General features: G+C 44.2%; 2 long non-coding RNA genes across 2 annotated transcripts; one reads left to right on the forward strand and one right to left on the reverse strand.

Annotated features, from left to right (window-relative positions):
• Positions 1 to 536: 536 nt before the first annotated feature.
• Positions 537 to 3628, forward strand: LOC119363543. The gene is made up of 2 exons (XR_005174023.1): positions 537 to 1974; positions 2412 to 3628. It is a non-coding gene; the product is annotated as an uncharacterized LOC119363543 (long non-coding RNA).
• A 1786-nt stretch (positions 3629 to 5414) lies between these two features.
• LOC119367676 lies at positions 5415 to 6444 on the reverse strand. The gene is made up of 2 exons (XR_005176381.1): positions 5802 to 6444; positions 5415 to 5715 (listed from the first exon to the last, which is right to left on the reverse strand). It is a non-coding gene; the product is annotated as an uncharacterized LOC119367676 (long non-coding RNA).
• Positions 6445 to 21362: the final 14918 nt, after the last annotated feature.

Below are 21362 nucleotides of genomic sequence, written 5' to 3' on the forward strand. Positions count from 1 at the left end.
CGACATCCTCCTTCCTCCTGCTCTGGGCAACCAGTTCCCCTTCCAACCTCCAACCAACATCCCACCACCGCGCTACCACGCCCTCCCTCCAACCCCTTCTCCAGTGGAACCGCATCTCCCCGAGCGCCGCCGCCGCTGTTGAGCACCCGCCGCCGCAGGGATCCGCGCTGCGTCCCGAGCCAATCGCGCTCTACAACGGAGAGGCGATGGATTCGGCAGGCGCCTCGAAGCCCGAGGAGGAGGTGGTCGCTTACCAGAGCAGCGAGGCCAAGCAGGCGAGGCTGCAGTCCATGCTCGCGGCGCTCCTCGACGACCCCATTCTGGCTGACGTCCCGAGGAAGCCCTCGCTGGCGGACGTGGACACGCTCATCAACCTCGAGCTCGGCAGCGCCATGAGGGTGACCGTCGTCAAGCTGGACAACACCTCATTCAGTATAATATGGCCCTCTTCGAACCTCGCCCACATTTTTGTCCAAATCCCTTATCGTGCGTTTATCCCACATCTCAATTCGTGTTCTTCTTGTCGTTGTGGTGAGTGATACAGATGTCACGGTGTTGAACACTGCTACGCTCAAGGATTTGAAGCTGGCTATCAGGAAGTGATAGTCAGATTTATTTGTCTGAAACTGTGGAAGGATGAATTCTGACATCCATGTCATCTAATTCATTCATGCTGACATGTGTTGATCTAATTAGTTGACATCCTTCGAAATGCTGCCAATTTGTCTTTGCTATTTAATATATCCTATGATGGGCACTAAGGCACTGTTGATCCACCAAAAATTTCTTAGTTTAGATGGGTGTCATTATCTAAATAAGCTGAGGGTCACAAGATGTATGGTATTAACCTGAATTCTTAGTAGGCTCGAGATGTTGAGTCCTAGCTGAAGTCATGTTTTAGTTTGACTTTGCATTGTGTATTGAATAGCTGAATCTATGTACATAAGGTTATTCAAGCCTGCTTGAATTAGATTCCAAGCTGGAGCTTATTCTAATTTTTAGTTTGATTTTGCACTGAACTTGACCTGTTTGGTATTGACTAGCTGAATGTGTGTACACAAGGTTAGTCAAACCCATTCGAATGAAGGTCCCTATCTTAACTAATCTATTTCAGTTAAGCTAAGGAGAATATAATGTTCGAAGGTTGTCCTCTTAAAGAAGTATGAGCTCAACATAGAAAGAATTTTCTCTCTAAGATGTTACACTGGTATCTATATTCTAAACTAGGATCCCATTTCTGTGACTCCATGAAGCTTCGGTCATGTGGTTATAAGTTTATCTAGGACACTACATTGTTTGCCTGTCTGATATAACGAGAGCACTGACTGCAAAGAGTTCTTGGCATCAGTATTTGTTAACGCTAAATTGTCAGAAAGTATTATACCTATTCATCCAAGAAAGGCTACTGTGTAGTATGAGGATTGTAGTGCTGTTAAAATAAACTGTAGATTTGGGAAGGCTCAACTAATTTATTGCTGTGCAGATAGAACATTACTAGATGCTGGGAAAAATAAACTGAGAAAATTACGTGCCGACATACGTGTTCTGTAATTAAAAAGCTTCAGCTGCATAAGTGTAAAACTAGTTAGAGATCCTACCTTATTGAATGTTAGCTATGCTTAATAATATGGCCTTCTAAGTTCTATCACAATGTTACCTCTTCAGCTGTATAATAACTGTCAGGCTTGTATTGTATTCCCCAAAAGTGCCAACTTGTAAACCCTGCCTGATGGACGTCATATACTGCTGGTCAAAGGTTGAGACATCGATTCTTATCATGCATAATCTTGACATCTGATGCAATCATACTCTGCATCTGTATTGCTGCTGCAGTTTTTGTAGTTATATTCTGTGTAGAGTCCTGAAACATTTTCCTCACAGGGTGCCACCTTCGGAGAGGTGACAGAAATGACTGACATTTTTGAAGGAAGCATCATACGGCTAGTTAGGAGGCTGGATGAATTTCTGAATCAGGTAAACCACCTGTTGGTTCCGGGCACTAGTACTAAAATCACTTGGATAGAGAGTGTCTGTCTTTGATTATCCCATTTGACTTAAAGTGCATGCGAATAAATAAAAACTGCCTTCAATTGATCCATTAGATCAATGTGCATGTGAATACAAGTGTGACATGTCCTTCTAGCAAAATGTCCATAAACTGTCAACATTTACTCTCAACGTGACATGACTGAATATGGTGAACAAGTTGGGCTGTAGCTAGATATGTAAGAAATGTTATCTATTTCTATTTATCTCCATCTATAGAAGTTGTGATTGGCATCGACTTTCTTCTTTGCCCTTTTCTGCATGCCCAACACTTTACTTTTCTATTACAAGTTCTGTAAATAGTCAAGAAAATAAGCTTGCTTTGTTTTCCTTTGTCGAACCAACCGACTTGATTTGTTTGCCAGCTAAAAGCTGCTGCTGAAGCTGTTGGGGAGGTCAACCTTGAGAGTTTGCCAGCTAAAAGCTGCTGAAGCTTCTTGTTTCCCTTTCATTTGTTAACTTGCACAGGGCATGATTGCTCTATTGTCTATTGTCTAGAAAAACTGATCGCCTACCTGGGTGGCATCTGCATCGTGCTTTCCAGATTATTTGTGTGGTCAAATGAAACGGTGAGTGGTATTAAAATGCTCATGTAGACAGTGTTTAAGCATTAGAATGGTGTAGATAGAGTTGCCCGGCAACTACAGTGTCTGTGATATTCGAGATCCAGCGTAAATAAGTGTTCATCAGAATAGAATGTGATTATTTTTATTGTTCTGGATCTATGACTCCGGTTGCATATCTTGTCAAACTCTTTTAGAGTTATCTTGATGAGTGTCCACGTCCCAATATTATGACTATCTCTAATGAGTATAAATATAAATTAATATAGCTGTCAATTTTAAGACAGAGCAAAGTGTCAATGCATTTCACACCTATTGATTCATTAGGCTCGGTCAGTCGGTCTGATCCTATAGTGTTTAAAACTGATAATTATGATGCATTGGTCCATATGGCCTTGTTTTTTGATGCATATATATATGATGTAGTTGATAGGCCTTGATCTCAACCTCTCAAGTTTATGTTTCCTTGTGTGTAGGTAACTTGTTATTTTTATTGGCAAGCCTGTAATGAATTTATTAGATTTTTGCTCCTATTGCCGTGTACAGTATGTCACAGGCTTGTGGAGCCTGTCATTGTTCTTAGTGTGCTGTTGTGATTCTTGAACGGTGTCAATGGTCGTGTACATGTGTCTTTTGTAGTATAAAAAGGGCCACTATCAGCCGTAGGATTGGGATTCATGTTGTGAAGATCATGAATATATATATCTCATTTTGCTGCTCTATGCCTCATTCTAATTCTTCTCTGATTCATGTAACATGATGACAGTGGAAGCCATCTTGTTGTTTTGTTTGTTCCCGGCCTTGACTATGGTCGTCGAGCGAGTCCGACATGTTGTTCATCTAGTAGAGCTTGTTAGGAGTCTGAATCTAAGAACTTGTAGAGCTTGTTAGTATTACAATTGTAGAGCTTGTTACACTTGTAGAGCTTGCAAAGCAGTATGGTCTTCTGTTTTGGAATGGATAGAGCTTGTATTATGTGATCTTGTTGCTCTTATTTATGTATCATGTGTGTTTTTGTCTCCGAAAATCTAAATAATGCTTGAAATATGAAGAATATGAGTTTGAATTGATGGGACCCACTTACCACAACATGACAAATGGGAACCTGTTACTAGAACCTGACAACTGGGACCCATCTGACTAGTGGACCCTTCTTTTGGGAAAAAAAGAAAAACTAAATTCGTTTAGACAAAAAGGCCACAACCCAACAATAAAAAGGCTGCAATATTGAGCTTGGCCCATGAACCCAACCAAAAATTGACAGACAGAAAAAAACACAAATAGGCTGAATTGTTGGGCTAGGCCCAAGTAGAAAATCGAATTGGACCGAGTTGAATCTTGTGCCACATCAGATTGCCACGCTGGATGCCTACGTGGCCTGGGGAGGTTTCTACTGACCAAAACGCCACAGTAGACGTATTTTGGTCATAAACGTCTACGACCTTCTCATAGAGAAGGTCGTGAATGTCAGTTTACGACCGCCAGCTTTTGACCTTCTGTTTTTGGTCACAAAAAGGTCACAAATGAAAAACAGTGACCTTTGAGTGACCAATAGTCAAGGTCACAAGTTGACATATTTCTTGTAGTGTTAGCACACGTGTGGCTCGATCACGTATCCTCCTCCTCCTTGATCCAGCAAGAGAAGGCGAAGAAGTAGATGGGATCACAACTAGCACGACAACATGGTGGTGATGGAGCGTCGATAGCGCTTCGCTAAGTGTCGTTGGGACGAGGCGGTGGTGTAACGGGAGAGAGAGAGGGACGCCCAGGGGCTGGTGTGTTGATCTATGGATCTCTCCTCCTCTGGTGCGCCCCTCCCCTCTATTTATACTAGATGATACCCCGCGCGTTGCTGCGGGAAATATTGCCTAAATTTGATGTTTTACCATCAACTGACTCTCCTATAAGGACAAAATGATGAATAAATGGTTCTTATTTGAACATACATTAGAATGATAGATAGGTAAGTAAGATCAAACCTCCAACTTATATCATTCAAAGCTTGGACAATAGACGAACAATCCGAAAGAGAATTGGTTAAACCCTTTAAATATATGCTACCATCTCCACTATCTCTGCAAGTGGAATAAACTATCAAGCTGCAGCTAAAACTTGAACACCTAGCTACAACCCCAAGTCTTGATTGTGCGCAATCTGCATCCTAACACCCATGTACATTTACTTTAATCAATCCCACAACAGGAGATAAACAAATGTCATACAAATGTCATTAGTCCCGATAGAACCTTACAGCTTTGATCTTATAAATATACATATAGTGTCTAGTTGTACCTGCATCAGAAAGCTCCCTCTTCTGACTAATCTATTCATTGGATAACAAATCTCTACAGAAAGAAAATAAAAAACTGTCATTATGCAACTTGTTCTTAACAATCACTCACTTCGAGTGCCAAAAATAGCTCAATTACATAGATTAAATGCACCAGTAGGATACAGTCACGCATGCCCACTGAACGCGTTGCTTTCACACAAAGCCTGAAATTCACAATTTATTGATTCTTCATAGAGGATTAGCAAAGAGAGTTAACACAGAGAGTAGAGAGAGAAACATATTGAGAGAGAGATGGAATTAACAGAGAAAAATTCTCCAGTCCACTGCCGCCTAGCTCCTGGTGGTGGCCGATGTTTTGTGCACCTGCAATCAAAGGAGAAGGAATAGTACAGTGCCCTTGGAATCAACTTGGAGAGAGGATTAGCACCAGCACAACCGGCCGGTGCATGCACGCACACCCGGACAGCACACAACACACACGCATGCTCACTCGGCCAGCGAAAAACAGACACACCAAGAAAAAACTCATTACTGCTGCAAGGATTGTTGAGATGATCCAAACAGGCATACATGTCAATTATAGAAACCACATATTGGAATTTAAGGAGAGCATATCCAAATACTGTTGGAAGGATTGTTGAGATGACAACCCAAACAGGCATACTTGTCGTCAATTACAGAAATCAACTAATGGAATGGACATATGCAGAACTTCAGCTCGGATAAGACCTCACGGGCGGTCCTCCTGGACTCATATATCATGAAGATAAACGCAAACTTGTCCCAGTATTTCGCATTCCATTATGACAATTCCTGCAAGAAATAGTTTGAAGAAACTAGCCAAATTAACCGAAATCAGACGAAATCAATCATATCACAAATACAAGGCACCATATGACCTGCGCGGTGGTATCAGCGGCTGTGGAAAGTACAGATGAATGCTCCATCTGTAGTGATGACTGATGGCCTGATGATGAAGTAATGAACTGACTGATACCAACAGACAGAATAACTAATCGACAGGAAACAGAGTTGGAGACGACACTGGAGGTGGTGCCGATGTGTGGGTGGGCGGCGAAGGCCTCCAACCATCCATTCACATCCACCTAGGTTTTATTGTTCGTTCCCGGTCGCAGACATGGCCGGCGCGGAGCACACAGACCATCCAGAGGGATCTAGATATAGACAGAGAGCTGGAGATGGACTCACCTCGATCCAGTGCTAAAGCCCTCCATTCGGTGCTGATGTGTGCCCACTCTCCATAGCTGCCACAAGTCTCGAGAGGGGAGGGAGGAAGAGCACACTCGATTTTCTGTGAGGTGAGGGAACCGCCCTGTCGTCCCCAGGCCTCCGCCGCCTGATTCCCTCAAGCCGCTGCCACATCTTCATATACTGACGCCGCTAGGGAGAAGTCGCCTCGTGAAGTACATCGGGACGAGGATGTGAAGGAAAATTGTTTTTATTCGAAGCCTTGAAGGCAAATTTTGTGGAGATATATTGATTCACAGAAGATGAAGAGAACCTTCGGGATAGGCTTCTGAATATGGGCGACGTCACTAGTCCGGCCGGTTGCTCAAATGCCTCCTCAAGTAATCTTATGGAACGTGTGGGATAGTGGGAATTAACTGAAAGTACATAGTGGATGGTGGCTTAAGGTAGCTACGCGCTGGTAAAAAACCATCCGGGGGAAATATGGCAGCAAGGATGCTACGTGAGCCTGGAGAAGAAAAAAATAATGAAGAGATGAAGTGACGTGGTTGAAAATTGCTGAAGTGGCTAGATGATGATGTGGACGGGCTGCATGTTGAGAGAATTGGAAATAGTGGGGATCAAATTCTTAAGAATGTAAGATATGTGGAGGGGCTAGGAGTCCAGCCCTACTCCTAATAGGAGTTGGCGCCAAGGTGAAGGAGTCCTACTCCTAGTAGGAGTCGGATTCCTAGTCCCCTTCCACATGTCTTAGCCACATAGGACTCTTAGGGGCTGGTGCGCCTGGCCCATGTAGGCCAGGGAGCCCACCCTTCAGCCCATGCTAGCCTATGGAACGTGGTGGACCCCTTGGTAGACTTCCGGACTACTCCGGAAGTTTCCGGAACCTTCTGGAAGCTTCCCGGTACAATACCGAAAAAACTGAAACATTTTCCGAAACCCAAAATATGACTTCCCATATATAAATCTTTACCTCTCGACCATTCTGAAACTCCTCGTGGCGTCCGGAATCTCATCCGGGACTCCAAAAAACATTGGTTCACCAACATGTATATCCCAATATTACTCTAGCGGCATCGAACATTAAGGGTGTGACCGTATGGGTTCGGGAATCATGCAGTCATGACCGATACACCTCTCCGGTCAATAACAAATAGTGGGACCTGGATGCCCATATTGGTTCCTACATATTCCACGAAGATCTTTTATCGGTTGAACCATCACAGGTACAACGAGGTGCTATACAAACGATTTTTAACCCCTTTCCGCGACGGCGTTTTGAATAGTGAGTGACTATGATATGGCGGTCCTTCCCACACGATCCAGAAACCATCCGGGATAGGCCCTCTGGTCACACACGCTCGGCAAAGTGAGGTCATGTGTGACGGGCGAGAGATGAAATACGGTTATACAGGCATAGTCGGTTCCGGTCGTAAGTACATTCCACACAGTCAGTCCCAAACAAACGTTTCCGTTTGTTATGTACATTCCACACAGTCAAACCAAGGAATATGTTTTCGTTCTTATGTATATCCCACACAATCAATCCAGGGAAAACTTTTCCGTTCGTATGTACATCCCACATAGTCAATTCAGGGAAAACGTTTCCGTTCATATATACATCCCACACAGTTTTATGTATAGCCTCGTATGTGATAGGTGTAACTATCACACACGCTCTGCCTCGGTTAACCGTTTGCTTTTATTAAACTACATCACACACGATTTGATGAAGAAAACTGTATGACATTGGGTTATCCATCACAAGCACTTTTACTGCTAAAACCATTTGCAAAGTTTCATGACCCATTTAGCAGGTTTATTAGTTTACAATTAATATTTTCAGTATTACGCAAATTCACATTTCATATCAAACAGTTGTTTGCCAATTTCATATTAGGCACATAAAAATATTTTAATATCACAGTACGATAGCTACCTGAAAAAAGCACAGTACAACAGATAGCTAGTTCACCTTCACAAGAACAATATTAGAACAATATATTCATTTTCCTAATCGAGATCATCCACGCTCGTCTTATCCACCTCTGCTTTCAGTTCAGTAAGAACCTATTTTGCATTGGCCAACTAGGAAAGTGCCTCCTCCTTCGCCAACACCATCTTAGCAAAGTTTGATTAAAAAAATCTGAGCTCATTCTCCATCTTCCTCTTTTATCCCGCATCTTCAAATATTCTTTAGCATTGACAACATTTTCTCTAAGCCTACCTCTGTTCCCTTCCTCATACATGCTCCAGAGCTTTGCTAGGCACATCTTCAAAGACCGTGACCACTCTTGATCAACCCACTCCAGGTAAGAACACTTCCGTTCATCCTATAATATTTAAAACTAGATCAGTAACAATTGTAGGGGAAATGAGTTTCTAGCAACATAGAAAATCACCAAATACATATTTTGAAAAACTGAAGAAACAAGTTAATTATGACATATCTTCTCAAAAAGATCAATGTGCAAATGAACTAATTGCTACTGAGACAACAATCAAATTCTGAAACATCAGAAGCTATAATTAACTACAACAATGCTACAAGTTCTTAGTCATGTACTATAAATAACAAATTGAACATTTTATGAGGAAGCTAAATATAACTGCAACAACATAGTGACAGTGTCTGGATGACAGCAAATTGATACTAACAGGTGTGTACATGCACAAATTTAGTAACATAGAACTAATAGCACTAAGGCCGTCCACTATGTATGCCAAAACCGGTGTAAAGACAACTGTTGCTACATTTGGCACCGGTGCCCTGCACTGGCGAGCCGATGCAACGGAAAAAAATCAGGGACCCGAACTCCGGAGCACCTAGTTGCTCTGATGCCCAGTTCCTTCATGCCATAAAGATTTAGTATTTTACTGCTTGGCTGCTCGGATGTGTGGACCAAAGTTAGTTGCACAAACTGCTGAAGCGGTGCCAAATAATTTTCTAATCGCACTGCTGATGAGATGGCAACATTTTTAGATACTAGGTACAAACAGTGACACTGTCTTAACATCCAGAATAACATAGCACAGTGACAGTGTCTGAATCACATCTCACAAATGATTTGTAACAACGAAAGTGGGGCTAACCTTCTCTGCACATGCTAGAAACTTCCTCCCACTGTCCATAGATTCAAACGCAACTAGCTTCACGCATGGAGATTGATGGTGACAACAAGCAGGCAGATCTTCAACCACTTGATACATCTCCAACGTATCTACTTTTCCTAACGCTTTTCCTCTTGTTTTGGACTCTAATTGCATGATTTGAATGCAACTAACCCCGGACTGACGCTGTTTTCAGGAGAACTATCATGGTGTTATTTTTGTGCAGAAATAGAAGTTCTCGGAATGGAACGAAACTTTGCGAGGATTTTTATATCAAATAAGAGAATTTCTGGAGCCAGGAGGGACCTGAGTGGTGCACCTGGGTGGGAACAACCCACCATGGCGCGCCAGACCCCCCCAGGCACGCCCTGGTGGGTGCTGCCCACCTGGTGGCCCTGCTGACCCTCAAACCGACGCTATAAAATCCCATATTTCCAGAAAAAAATCAGGGAGAAAGAATTATCGCGTTTTACAAGACGGAGCCGCCGCCAAGCCCTGTTCTTCCTCAGGAGGGCAGATCCGGAGTCTGTTTGGGGCTCCGGAGAGGGGTATCTTCGATCTTCATCACCACCAACACATCTCCATAGCCAATTCCATGATGCTCGCCACCGGGAGTGAGTAATTCCTTCGTAGGCTCGCTGGTCGGTGAGGAGTTGGATGAGATTCATCATGTAATTGAGTTAGTTTTGTTAGGGCTTGATCCCTAGTATCCACTATGTTCTGAGATTAATGTTGTTATGAGTTTGCAATGCTTAATGCTTGTCACTTTGGGTCCGGGTGCCATGATTTCAGATCTGAACCGTTTATGTTATCACCATTATATCCATGTTCTAGATCCGATCTTGCAAGTTATAGTCACCTACTATGTGTTATGATCCGGCAACCCCGGAGTGACAATAGTCAGGACCACTCCCGATGATGACCGTAGTTTGAGGAGTTCATGTATTCACCGTGTGCTAATGCTTTGTTCCAGTTCTCTATTAAAAGGAGGCCTTAATATCCCTTAGTTTCCAATAGGACCCCACTGCCACGAGAGGGTAGGACAAAAGATGTCATGCAAGTTCTTTCTATAAGCACGTATGACTATTTACGGAATACTCCCTTCGTCCGGAAAAAGTTGTCTCCGCCGATGTTTTACAAAAAAACCCTCCCCTTTCTTTCGACAAGCCACGCAGCCCATCGCGCCTGCTGTGTCGCCTCGCCACGCACCGGCGGCCTGCTCTGCCGTCTGCTCCGCCGCCTTGCCGCCTGCTTTGCCGGCTCTCCACCTGCTCCGTCTCCTCGCCATGTGTCGGCCGCCTCCTCCCCCTCGTCTCGCCGCTTTTCTTCCTTCGCACCAGGAGATCCAGAGGGAAGGATCCCCTTTTTCTGCAAAGCCCGCGGCTTCCCGGTGTCACATCCCTAGCTTCTGGTAATGCTCTAGGCTAGCTTCATGTGTGCATCATGTCTATATTCCGAAAGTTGAAATGAGGAAATTGAAAGCCTCGGAAATCATTTTAATAAAGGGGCAAGAAACCCTAAAATTGCAATCAGTAAATCCAAAATGCCCTAGAAATAGCTCTGACAATTTTGGCAAGAGTTATAAATCAAACCAAAATTTTGGGACATTTCTAAGGAATTATTTGGGCTCTGATTTTAAATCAATATTTTATTTGAATTTGGAGTTATATTCATAATATATAATGAATATATTTTCAAATGTCCTGAGATATTTTATGTTTATGAGGAGTAGACCTTAAGTGACATAAAATTATCCAGGGGAGTTTTGGCACTGTTTTCAAATTTGTTTGAATTTGAATTCAGTGGCAATTAAATAGAAAACAGAACATATATATATAAAAAAAGAGAAGCCCAGCCACTTACCTGGCGCCCACTTACCTGCCCCAGCTCCTCCAGCGGCCTAGCCCGCCACCGCTACCCTCCCTGTCGCCTTCCTCCTCGCGCTAGTAGGCAGAGGAGGGACACGGCGCACGCGCCCGAGCTCGCCACGGCACCACCCTGCTCGTCTGCATCGCCTGGCCACCGCGACGCCGCGCGTCATCTCCTCGGCGCCGCCCCGACCCCCTGGACCCCCTCGCTCTCTCCCTCTCCCTTGTTTCTCTCCTCTGCTTCCTCTCTCTCACTCGCCCGAGCGCAGCCGCAGCCGCGCCACCGTAACGCCGCGGCCACCGTCTCCCCCTCGACCCCTCGCTGTGCTTGCGAGCTCCGTCTCGACGTCCCCGACCTCCTCGACAAGCCACGACGCCACGGACGCGCTGCAACGCCGCCATCACCACCGTCTTCATCGCCATGGCCGGAGATCGCCGCCGCTCGATTCGCAGCAACGAGGACGCCCCCGAGCTCACCAACCCCTTCGTTCGATCCGCTGTGAGCTGCTGCGTCGATCCCCTCCCTCCCCTAGCACTTTTTCTCCTGCTAGCGCCAATATCCACCGGAGCCGAGAGCTCTTCGCCGCCGGCCATGTCGCCGCCGTAGCCACCTTGCCTAGAGCTGCAACCGAGCACGCGGCCGTGCTCAGTGCAACCCCAGGAGGTCGTAACACCCCACTTGCCTCCTGCCGTGCTCCCTAACACCGACCCCGAGCTCGCCCGAGCTCCGGCCGCCGCCGAGGTCGACGCCGTGCTCAACTCCGGCCACCTCGCGGCCTCCCGTCCGTTCCTTTGGATGCGGAGGAGCAAGAGCTTCTCCCTAGTGCCCTCAGCGCGCCAAACCACCGCTCGTAGCGCCAAACCCGCCACCACCCGAACTCCGGCCGCCGCCGTCGTCATGATTGCCATCGCCTCCGGCCACCCTAGCTTCTCCCGTTTGCCCTGTTAGATGCGCGCGAGCCTGGGCATCCCGTAGAGCCCCTCCGCCGCTCTTTTGGTCATCGGAGGGCGAATCCCAACGCTCTCTGCCGTTCCTGGCCTCGCCGGCGACGAGCCTCGGGTCAACTCCGGCGAGTTTGACCCGGGTTTGACCCCACTGGCCGGTTTGACCCCCCTCTCTCTCACTGACATGCGGGCCCCGCCCGGCTAATTAAGTTAGGTTAGTATTAACTAAGCTAGGTTAGTTTAGTTAGACACTGACACTCGGGACCCACCGGTCAGAGTTTGACCGGACTGTGCCACGTTGACCTGCTGACGTCATCATGACGTCAGGATGACGCAGTAATGTTTTCTGGATTTGTTTTTATTCAGAAAATTCCAGAAAATTGTATAAACTTCTAAAAATCATAGAAATTCAACCGTAACTTCAAATTAAATAATTTATATATGAAAAATTATCAGAAAAATTCAAGGAATCCATCTGTACCATTTTCATGCATGTTAGAACAACTTATAGCTGCTGTTTAGCACAAATCAATTAAATGGCATTTGAATAATCACATATGGAGTTTAAATTTGAATCTTGTATTCAAACCAACTTCATTTAATCTGTTGCTAGTTGCATTAGCTCAAAACACATTCATTTTGCCATGTCATGATCATGCATCATATTGTGCATTGCATTGATTGTGTTCCCTTCTATGTTGCCGGTATTTGTCCCCTCTCGATAGACGTGATACCGATGATGTGATCGTTGACACTGATGAAGACTCAATGCTATCTTCAGAAGTGCCAGGCAAGCAAAACCCCCTTGTTCATTCCGATACAAACCCACTCTCTCGCTCCTGCTCTCTTTTACTGCATTAGGACAACAACGATTCATCTGTTACTTGTTGCGGTAGTTGAACCCCTTTATCCTTTGCATGACCTGTCATTGCCACAGTAAATAGATGAAACCCACTAGCATGAGTAGGAGTTGTTTGAGCCCTGTTGTGCCTACTCATTCTTGCTTGTTTGTCATGCCTGCTACTGCCTAGAGTTGTGTCAGGTCTGATTCATCGGGAATGGATCAGAGGTGTGTGAACATGTCCTACCATTGAGAGCTAAGTGTGTGAACACGATTTGGTAAAGGTAGCGGTGAGAGGCCATGTAGGAGTACATGGTGGGTTGTCTCATTGAAGCCGTCCTTAGGAACTGAGTTCTGTGTTTGTGATCCATGACTCAGCTACTACCATACATTGGGCCCTGAAATATGACCCCGCTCGACTTCTTAATCACCCTTGTCCTCTGTCCAGGAGTTGCAAGTAGTTTCTGGTGTTTGTAGTATGCTGGAGGCCGTGGACAGCGCTGACCGTAGGGGTGGGCTGTGATGCGGTAGGCACGTGGCCGGGTAAACCGGGCACCCGTTTGGTGTCACAGAACCCTGTTCACATCGTTTGGGGCTATGAGCGAAACTCCGGCCGGATCTCCTCATGGATGGAACCCGAATAGGCGATAAACCTGGACTAGAGACTTAGGTGTTTAGGTAGGTCGTGGTCTACACCCACGTCGGCTTTGGCTTGAAGTCTGCCGAGCACATGTCGTGTGCAGACGCTAAGTGGTGGAAACATGTATGAAGAAGTACACCCCTGCAGGGTTAACATCATCTATTCGAATAGCCGTGTCCGCGGTAAAGGACTTCTGGGTTGCTTATATCAGTTCATAGACAAGTGAAAGTGGATACTTTAAAATGCGCAAGATAAGCGTGAGTGCTATGGATGGCGTTCTCGTAGGGAGACGGGAGCGGATCCATAGTGGTGTATTGATATGGTGAATATGTGGACTCGTGTGTGCCACCTCAAAAGAGTCGCTTGCAGTCGTAGTTTAGGATAGCCACCGAGTCAAAGCTGGCTTGCTGCAGTTAAACCCCACCATCCCCTTGTTGAAAATGATGCATATGTAGTTAGTTCTAATGTAAGTCTTGCTGGGTACATTTGTACTCACGTTTGCCTATTTTATGTTTTTGCAGAGAGACTTCAGTCTCACTAGTAGTTCCACGTGGACTTCGACGTTTAGCTTGTTACCTCAGCTACGATCTTGTGCCTCAGCAGGATTTGGTAGATAGTCAGGCTTCTCAGCCTTTTTCATTTATAGATGTCTGTACTCAGACATGATAGCTTCCGCTTGTGCTTTGATATGTATGCTCTGAATGTTGGGTCATGAGACCCCTGTTTGTAATATCTCGCTCCTCGGAGCCTAATGAATAAATACTTGAGTTGTAGAGTCATGTTGTGATGCCATGTTGTATTTGCACATATCGAGCATATTGTGTGTATGTTATTGAAATGCTTGGTATGTGTGGGATCTGACAACCTAGTTGTTTATCCTTGGTAGCCTCTCTTACCGGGAAATGTCTCCTGGTGTTTCCACTGAGCCATGGTAGCTTGCTACTGCTCCGGAACACTTAGGCTGGCCGGCATGTGTCCTTCGTTGTTCCTGTGTCTGTCCCTTCAGGGAAATGTCACGCGATGAATACCGGAGTCCTGTTAGCCCGCTACAGCCCGGTTCACCGGAGTCCTGCTAGCCCAGTGCTATAGCCTGGATTCACTCGCTGATGACCGACACGTTCGATGCTGGGTCATGGATGCCTGTCCCTGTAGGTTTGTGCCACTTTGGGTTTACGACTAGCCATGTCAGCCCGGGCTCCTTATCATATGGATGCTAGCGACACTATCCTATACGTGTGCCAAAAGACGCAAACGGTCCCGGGCAAAGGTAAGACGACACCCGTGGGAATACCGTGCGTGAGGCCGCAAAATGATATGAGGTGTTACATGCTAGATCGATGTGGCATTGAGTCGGGGTCCTGACACCCGGCTCCGGCGGCGGCGCTCATGTCCTGGAGGGAGTTGGGGCTCGATCTGGAGGCATGGAAGATCCTCGAGCTCCTCGTCCTCGAGCTCCTCATCCACCAATTCCTCCTCCAGACGACGAGCGGTTGCTGCGGAAGTCAACGGCGTGGGGAAGACGACCACGACATGGGGAAGACGAAGACTTGCTCCAGCCACATGCCACTGCCCCGTGCTTATCTTGCCACTGCCATTTCCCTCCTCGAGCTGGCGGACTGATGATGGAGGACCCGCCCTCTTCACTCCACCGGCGCCGTTGCTGCCTCTTTTGCTTCTGCTTCTGCTGCCCGCTCGCCCATGGTAGCGCAGGTCCATCTTCTAGCTGTTGATTTCTGTCTGGTGAAGCAAGCAGCTGAGCTGGTTTTGTTCTTGTCCTCTTGGATTGTGCAGCGATTGGAGGAGGACTTGGTGCAAAGGAATGAAGTACGAGTACGGATGCTGCTCCTGTTGATCTCAGGTGAGCTTGCTAGATGAGTACAAATGCGCCCTTGATGATTTTAAAACTATTGTTAGCCATGGAATTCAGTAAGATAAGATATGCTTGAGATGAACATGCCACTGTCCAGTAAGATAAGATAAAACCATGACAATTTTGACTAGGAAACATGACAATCTCAAACTAATTGAGTAAAAATTCAGTAAACTTGTGCATCTAGGAATCAAAACCTGAACATCAACTTGACAGATCAAAAGTTCAACTAATTTAGTAAAAATTCAGTAAACTTGACAGATCAAAACCTGACAGAAATTGATAGGTTTTGGAAGAAAATGAAGGTTTTGAACATCAACTTGACTGAACAAAGATCTTGGCTGAATAATACAGTTAATTCTGAAACTTCAAAAGTTAACTGAAATTTTTGTCCTCTTGGATTCAGCTACTGAACATGATCACCATTGAACATGATCATATTCTGATTGTACTTATGTTCAAAAGTTCACTGAAATTTTTGTGAAGTTTTAAACAAAATGATTACTATTGCATCTAGGAATCATTGTTCTGCTCCTATATGTAGTGCTGCTGCTATAAATTTTCTATGCACTGAATTTTCTATGCATGTACTCCCATGGCCTCCTAATTTTCTATGCACATCAAGATGCTCAAGATAATCTTGATGTATTATTGACACTTTGATCTCTGAATGTTGTTAAAGATTATCAAGAATGCTTAGTTTGACATTTGGATCTCTGAATGATGTTAAAGATTATCAAGATGCACATTATCAAGGATGCTAGTTTGACATTTTGATCTCTAGTCTGGCCCATCGACTCCTCCTCCTCCTCCTCGTGCTCATCGACCTCATGCACAAGTGCTCTGCAAGTCTGCACTGGGTAAATTTTTTGATATTTACTGTCAAGTTTGATCTTCACTGTAACAAAATGAACAATGGTTAGTGTATGGTGCCCAAGTACTGTCAATTCTGTTTTTACACTGTGTATGGTGCCCAACTATTGAAGTCAAAATTCACTAATCTTGTGGGTACATCAAGTTACAATACTGTAGTTTCTGAATAATTGTTTACAGTAAGCAGAATTGGTTAAGTCTGATTTGTACTGTAAGTACTGTCAAGTCTGATTTGTCAATGAAAACCAGTAACTTTGCTTGGCTCATTTTCATGGACAGAGTCTACTTGGAGTATTGGATTTTCTTGCAATTTCTTCTTCATCATTTTGGATTGGTCGCACCTTCATCTTCATCGACCAATGTTCTTATCCAAGAAGAAGAAGAACAAGAAGAAGAAGAAGAAGAAGAAGAAGAAGAAGAAGAAGACATTGAAGATGCTCAAGACCCTGTACAAGAGCTCCTAGCATATGCTTTAGATTCTTCTTCTTCTTACAAATTCTTAGCTTCTTCTTCTTCTTACTCCTTGTAATGACCATGTACATCTTGTAATGACCATTAATGAAGATATTATTTCTCCAACTGGAGTTTTGTCTTTACATCTTATCAGAAGATTTTATTATCAATGAATTCAAATAATTCCAACTTAATTCAAATAACCCAAATTATTCTAAATTAATTCAAATAATTCCAACTTAATTCAACTAAATCCAACTTAATTCAAATAATTCCAACTTAATTCAACTAAATCCAACTTAATTCAAATAATTCCAACTTTTCCTTTTCCTTTCTTTTCAAATAAATCCAACAAGACATACACATGACATACACATATACACAAGGCATACACATGACACATGACATACACATCACATACTCCTATCCTTTCTTTTTCAGAGAGGAACAACATCAACAAAAACGGATACAACAGCAACAGTACCCTTGTTTCTCTGAATTAAACTGAATGTCAATGTTACACCCTTATTTCTTTGAATTAAACTGAATGTCACTGAATTAAACTAAATGTTAATGTTACACCCTTGTTTCTCTGAATTAAATTGATCACACGCCATACAAATAGCACTTGTTACACAAGAATGTCACTGGAGTACATTGACTGAATTTAGTCACTGGAGTACATTGACAGAATTAAACTGAATTGCAATCTAGTCTTTTTCTTCTTCAGATTTTTCCTCTCTTTTGTTCTCTTGCATAAGCAGAAAGTATCAGCACAAATCATCAACCAAGTGCAGCAATGGATATCAACAGACTGATTGAAATTGTAGTTCAGTTGCAGCAGAAATGGATACTCCAGTGACTAAATTCAGCAGCAATAGAACCTTCTTCAGAGAGGATCAGCAGCAACACGAAGGCAGGCAGCAACACGAGCTCCACCGAAGAGCATGGAGCGTGAGCGAGTGTGCACGCGCACAACCGTGGTAGACACTTGGGTGCCGGTGCCGCTGGGTTTTGTTCACCGGAGGAGCCACGTGACGAGCTCCAGCGGCGGCGAGCGGCGGCCGACGACGACCAGGCCAAATACCAAGCGATCGAGAGGGGGAAAGTGGTCTGGAGGACCGGAAGTTGACACTGATTCCTTAAAACGGCTCGAGGAAGCCAGGGGAGGCGCGACGGCGTCGACCTCGTGTGGGGAAGCGACGACCGGAGTGGGAGGAGACGGGGCCGATTCCGTCGATCCACGGCTTCCCAGCAAGCCTGGCTCGATAATGGAGTACCTCTTGGTGAGGCGGAGTTCCTGGTCTGCTCGGGGAGGAGGCGGTCCAGCTGTGGGCGGCGGTGGGCGAGGTGGGGCGGCGGCGGTTGGGATGCATAGGTGGGCGGCGGTGGTTGCCTCCTTCGCACGTGGGCGGCTGCGGCGGTGGCGGCGTAGTTGGGAGGCGCACATGGTGGGCGGCGCTGGACCTGACGGTGCCTCACGACGGCGGGCGACGACAGCTCGCGATGGCATGTCGAGGGGAAGGAGAAGGGTTTGTTTGTGTCAGGTTTGAAAGCCCAAGGGATTTTTTGTAAAAAAAAATTGAACTAGGCGTGGACAACTTTTCCCGGACGGAGGGAGTACATGCCTACATTATATTTATGAACTAGAGCTAGTGCTGTATCGCCCTAGGTTATAACTGTCTCATGATGAATATCATCCAATGACTCACCGATCCAATGCCTACAAATTTATCATATATTGTTCTTGCTAAGTTACTACTGTTGTTACTGCTATCGTTACTGCTACAATATCACTACTATGACTGTTACTGTTACTGTTACTACTGATGCTATCATCAAAACTATCATACTACTGTGCTACTAATCACTTTGCTGTAGATAATTAATCTTCAGGTGTGGTTGAATTGATAACTCAGTTGCTAGTGCCTTCAAATATTTTTTGGCTCCCCTTGTGTCAAATCTATAAATGTGGGTTGAATAGTCTACCCTCAAAAACTGTTGCGATCCCCTATACTTGTGGGTTATCATCACCCCGCTCCATTTGTTGCAACTGATGGTCCTAGGGAGCTACAATAGGAAGAAATGACTCAAGTCGACCGCCGAGTTAAAATCCTTCATTCCAAGTCATAATCCGAGAGAGAGAGAAGAGAGGCATATCCGGGTGGTGAAGGAGTCATCATCGAACGAGGAACTGCTGGAGAGGTCATTGAAGAAGACCATGGCAACACGGCGATATGATGCAAGACGGTGCTACTTCTCGAGCTTGCATTGTTTTTTCCCTTGAAGAGGAAAAGGTAATTCAACAAAGTAGATATAAGTATTTCCCTCAGTTAGAGAACCAAGGTATCAATCCAGTAGGAGACAACGCACAAATCACCAATACTTGCACAAACAATCAAACAACTTGCACCCAACACGATAAAGGGGTTGTCAATCCCTTCACGGTCACTTGCAAAAGTGAGATCTCATAGAGATAGATAAAACTAAACAAATGATAAAGTATTTTTTTTGGGTTTTTTGGTTTATAGATTGGAAAGTAAAAGATTGCAAAATAGTAGATCAGAAACTTATATGATGGAAAATAGACCCGGGGGCCACAGGTTTCACTAGAGACTTCTCTCAAGATAGCAAATAATAAGGTGGGTGAACAAATTACTGTAGAGAAATTGATAGAAAAACGCAAAGTTATGACGATATCTAAGGCAACGATTATAAAATATAGGCATCACGTCCGTGTCAAGCAGACCGACTCCTGCCTGCATCTACTACTATTACTCCACACATTGATCGACTCCTGCCTGCATCTAGAGTATTAAGTTCATGAAGAATAGAGTAACGCATTAAGTAAGATGACATGATGTAGAGGAATAAACGCAAGCAATATGATGTAAACCCCATCTTTTTATCCTCGATGGCAACAATACAATACGTGCCTTGCTGCCCCTACTATCACTGGGAAAGGACACCGCAAGATTGAACCCAAAGCTAAGCACTTCTCCCATTGCAAGCAAAACCAATCTAGTTGGCCAAACTAAACTGATAGTTCAAAGAGAATTACAAAGATATCAAATCATGCATAAAATAATTCAGAGAAGATTCAAATAATATTCATAGATAAGCGCCAAGAACATCGAGGAGAACATGGTATTGAGAATCAAAGAGAGATAAGAAGCCATCTACCTACTAGCTATGGACCGGTAGGTCCGAGGCAAACTACTCACACTTCATAGGAAGGGCAATAGAGTTGATGTAGAAGCCCTCCGTGATCGAACCCCCCTCCGGCAGGATGCCGGAAAAGGCCCCAAGATGGGATCTCACAGGAATAGAAGGTTGCAACGGAGGAAAAGTGTTTTCGTGGATCCTTTTGGTGTTTTGGGAATATATGTGAATATATAGGAGGCAGAACTTGGTAAGGGGAGTCACGAGGGCCCACAAGGCAGGGGGCACACCCTACCCCCTGGGAGCACCCTCCCCCTTGTGGCTGCCTCGTGGCTCTTCTGACTTGATCTTCGTCTCCGGGGTGTCTTCTGGTCCAAGAAAAATCATCGCGAAGGTTTTATTCCGTTTGGTATTCTTTTTCTGCGAAGCTCAAAAACAAGGAAAAACAGAAACAGGCACTAGGCCCTAGGTTAATAAGTTAGTCCCAAAAATAATATAAAATAGCATATTAATGCATATAAAACATCCAAAATAGATAATACAATAGCATGGAACAATAAAAAATTATAGATACCTCGGAGACGTATCAAGCATTCCCAAGATTGATTACTGCTCGTCGTCGAGTAGGTAAATGATAAAAAGAGATTTTTTTACGTGGAATGCTACCTAACATACTTATCCATGTAATTTTCTTTATCGTGGCATGAATGTTCACATTCATAAGGTTCAAAACAAAAGTTTAATATTGACATACAACAATAACTAGTAGAATGCCCGTGCGTTGCCACGAGCTTCTGAAATAGTTTGCTGAAGATGAAGTCATATAAAGATAATGCATGCTAAATTTCACAAGTAGAGACAATATAACACGGTCACAATTGCATAATAATTGAACTCCACTTCACTCGTAATGTAAAACTGATCACAATATAGCAAATTAACAATGTATACATATAAACTGATGATCCAACTAAAAATCTATTACAAATTATTGAGACCTACTTGATGCGCTTAAGAGATAATATGTCATTTATAAATAATATGTCATCTGACAAACCTATTAAAAAAAGAAGTTGCATTTCTTTCGGAGCAAACAACCAACTATAATGTTGATATATAGATAATATTTCATCTGAAATTTCTTAAATCATTTTAATTTTTTTATATTTTTTGAGAATTTTTAATTTATTTATATAGGGTAAGGAAATTTGTCCGACAAAAGATAAAAACATGGAAGCGGTCCAACATAAATCAAGTATATTCGGTTTCTTCTCTCCAGATTTTGATTTTTTTGTGATACTCTAAACATATCTAATAAGTATAAAGAAATACATACTTTAATATTTTTTTTACCTTCTAAGACCAGAGACCAAACATCATTGATGCAATCCAAGGCCCAAATCGGCTATCCAGCACGGTCCAACCAGCACCCAAGCTACCCCCCCCCCCCAAAAAAACAGCATTAGTATTCCTCACACTCACTCTCTC

Source organism: Triticum dicoccoides, chromosome 2B, assembly GCF_002162155.2.
Source record: "Triticum dicoccoides isolate Atlit2015 ecotype Zavitan chromosome 2B, WEW_v2.0, whole genome shotgun sequence".
Classification (NCBI taxonomy): Eukaryota; Viridiplantae; Streptophyta; class Magnoliopsida; order Poales; family Poaceae; genus Triticum; species Triticum dicoccoides.